This window comes from Glycine soja, chromosome 16, assembly GCF_004193775.1.
Source record: "Glycine soja cultivar W05 chromosome 16, ASM419377v2, whole genome shotgun sequence".
Lineage (NCBI taxonomy): Eukaryota > Viridiplantae > Streptophyta > Magnoliopsida > Fabales > Fabaceae > Glycine > Glycine soja.
In genome coordinates this window covers 7,094,243-7,098,253 of record NC_041017.1, presented here as the reverse complement: position 1 = coordinate 7,098,253, position 4,011 = coordinate 7,094,243, and positions in this window count along the sequence as shown.

The following is a 4,011-nucleotide window of genomic DNA, read 5'->3' as shown; positions in this document are numbered from 1 at the left end:
GAAAATATTACTAAATTGCCATAGAAGTGACAGTACCACTTGTAATATGCTAAATACATATCAAGAGCAGTCCACAAATGCAATGGTCCTACTGATTGATCATTCACATGCCCATCTTATAATATTCAACTTTATGTGATCAACTAATCCATTTCTATTATTATTCTGAGCTGTAGTATTCGAACAGTTCTATTCGCACAGGGAAAGCAAGCATAATTGTTTATCCTTATGAGGTTGGATTTTGTGGAGTTAAGGATCCTGCTTTGAATGTTACTGGTTGGTCTGCCAAACTTTTCAATCTGTTTCTGTCTTTTGTGACTAAAAAGTATGTCCTACGGACCAATCTTCCCAACCGTTAAAAAGTAAATTTTAGAAGCGATAGTTCCTTAGTTTCAAATGAAGTTGGCAAGTGAAGGAGAATTATCATCTCTAAATACAGTTTACTGTTGTAAATAGTGTCTCATGCAAGCATTGCACATATATTTGTAAACATACATGAAAAAATATATAAGATGGTTTCACTGCTCTTAAAAAATATAAATTATTTGAAAAATTAAAGAATTGTTTAATTAATAAAAACATAATTTAATTATTTGCAAACGTTTCATTAAAACTAATTGAAGATATTTAAGAAATTATTAAAATAGCTAATTGAAGAAAATATTAATTTAATTTGATTTGAATGAGTTCATAGGATGTGCTACAATATAAAAAGACATGTAGGTAAGATAGGAATTTATAAGATGGAGGTGAATCGAATTGCAAAAGTCTTTTTCAATTTCGTTTTTCATTACATGTAGTGTAAGTCTTTTATCAGGTAATCTGGACAGGAATTTTTGAGTGACGATCGCTTTTTTCATTGGTATATCCTTAAACTAGGTAAATAAATTGTTTCATGTCCCATCTTAGTTGTCAAAAGCAATTATATGAGTAGAACATTCATTAAGGCATACTGTTTATAATTGCTTTGTTTGGAATATGTCCAAAGATTATATACTCATTAATTGTGATAGCCTTAGATATAATCATATAGTAAGCGTCACAGAATGGTTTTAAGTTCTGGATCACGTGGATTTGCATAATAGGGTTAGAATTTATCACATTAGTGGCGTCTCAAATTTGATTTGTGAAACGGGATTTCAACTGAAAGGCATGCTGCAATTTTGACCGTATTTAAACCATGATGCGAACCGTTCTAGACTATATTCAAGAATTTCAACAGAAAAAAGTATTGTGTTTTTTAAATTTAAAATAATTATTTTCTCTTTCAATTAATACTTTCTGTCTTATGTAATTAAAAGAATAATAGATTTGTTAAGAGAACGTATAAATATGATAAAGTCCTGTGTAAAAGCGTAAAAGTATTTGCGTTTTTTCATGCATATATATTTGTTAATTTGTACTTGCATCCCAGTTGGCTCACTCTGGAGAGATGTATTGCGAAAACTTTTCATAATCTAGTAAGTGTATATTCTTACTCATATTTTCGTTGAAAATTATGTATGGTGGCATATCCACCATTCAAAATCTAATTCAGAATTATAAAATTGTGCATATTATGAAATATTTTACAGTAAATTTATTGCTAAATGTGTAAGGCTCATCGTGAACCCAAATCTAATCAACACTACTCTTACGTTTAAATACTGCTAAAGGGAAAATGGAAAGAAAAAAAAACTTATGGTTTCTCTGTCATTTATTGATTTTCTCAAACAATATAATTTTGACGAGCAAGTTCTTAATTTAACCAATATTGAAATTTATTTTATACTGTGGAGTTTCAATAACTATCGTTTTGCATCAAGATTCATATTCTTTTAATGCATAAGGAGACAAATAATAATAAAAAATCCCTCAGCTTTTAATTTATTAAACCACTTGAACTAAGTTTCGTTGTTTTAATAGTTCGACTTTTGTCTCTTAAAAAAAATATTCCGACTTTTGTGGCTAAAACTAATGGAATTAGAAAACACCTTATGATAAATTTAAAGAGAAGCAATACACACGCAATAATTTATACAAGAAATTATCTAACATCTTTTTTTGTATTTATCTCTATCAATCCATTCATTACTTTTTAGATCTCCCTCTCTCTTTTCATTGTATACTTTATTGTACAATTTATTATACAATTATCATTTCTTAAATTTATTTATTCAAGACTAAATTTTACATTAATAATGATTGACACAAATAATAACAACTTATATCTCTTATTTAATCAAGTAATTTAAAACTTGAATTTTGATTGATTATTAAATATGAAATAAATTATGTTGAAAAAAGAATATTCAACTTATAAGAACTCTAAGTTTCTAACAAAAATTACTCACTATTTTTAATCGGACTATTTCGTAATAATACTGTAATAATAAAAAAATTTAAAATTAAATCTTACAGTTTTTCCCTAGATTCACAGCCTACAAACTTTAATCCCGTTAGCTTTATGATTTGATTCGGTTTGATTATTTTGTAAAGGCTGATGTGGACGGTGGAGGTCGGTCATCGTCAGCCACACCAAGCTGCCCCACAGATGAGGTGTACTCCAAGCTGGATAAGTTTTTTTCCAATATAAACTTTAAGGAATCGGCTTGTCTGGTCTATTATCCAACATAAAGAACTGCTTCATTGAGGCCACTAATAGGAAAAAGTATCAAGATTGATATAATTTTATCAACTCATTTAAGATTTGAATCTTGATTGATTTTCAGTTATAAAATAAATTATGTTTGAGATTTTGAAAGAAGATTAATCATTATTTTCTACAGAATTATTTTGTACCAATACTATATTAAAAAAAAACAAATAAAAAAAGTGATTCCCTCTTGCCAATGAACTCATTTTTTGGTGCAACTTATTGTCATTTTGTGATCATTTGCATGCCCTATTACATTAAACAAAAAGTTTCAAAACAAAGAAACAATCATTTTCAGACCGACCACAGCTGAATTATTAGGACCTTCCTCGCCGCCCCATACGTCAAAGGTTGGAATGTTATTACAAGTGGGTTTATGCATTTACTCTACTAATAAATTATTATTGGTTGTCACAGGCCAGAGCATAAATGAGTTGCGTTTCTTACTAAAAATGTGTTTCGTTTTTGGATAAACAGAGTTAGGATTCTGGAACAAGCCGTGTCACTCGTGACATAGATAGGTTCATGACTACTCTAACTTCTTTTGTATTAAGTGTGAAATGTGTCTAAAAATTTGAATAAATAGTCATTTTAGTTATTGAAAGTGAGGCATTGATATTGTATTTTCTGAAAAATAAAAAAAATATGAAAGTATTTGAAAGTGTAAACATGAGTGTCAATTTAGTCTGGTCATTAAGCTAAGTTTGTTACCATTAAACGTCCATGCTTACATGACATGTTTTGACACACATGGATGGCATTTGGCAATTGACGATTGTCACGTGTCATTCACGGGGTTGTCCCATGTTTGAAAGTTATTTTTCAATTTAGCTTATGAAGTTAATCACTTATTGTTATTTTTGTCCTTCAACTTAAACACTTATTAACATTTTTATCTTAAACTCAATTATTTACTGTCATTTTAGTCCTTGAAAATACATTTGAATTATCAATTAGGTTTCATATTGCATGTAAATTATTAACAAATATCACAATATCCCTTTACTTTCATTTCTTATTTCTCATATTTTTCATCTTTCTCTTCCGCAGTTTGTAGTTCATCTTAACTTTCACCTTTACCATTTGCATGACAAGTTCACCATTTATTCAACTAAAACATCAAATTCTAATAGGAAAATAACACAAAAAATCTAATAAACTATTTAATTCTTTCCTTAACAAACAATGCCTAGCTTCTTTAAGAAGTTACATTTTATTCAATATAAAAAATTTCAAATAGCTTCTTTAGCACTCTCAAGTAACCACTATATTCAAAATCCTCTCATGTCTATATATACCTTGGGGTAGTAGTTCATGAAAACAACTATAGTTGTTTATATTTTTTGTTCAACTTGATCATCTTACTTTGAAAATCA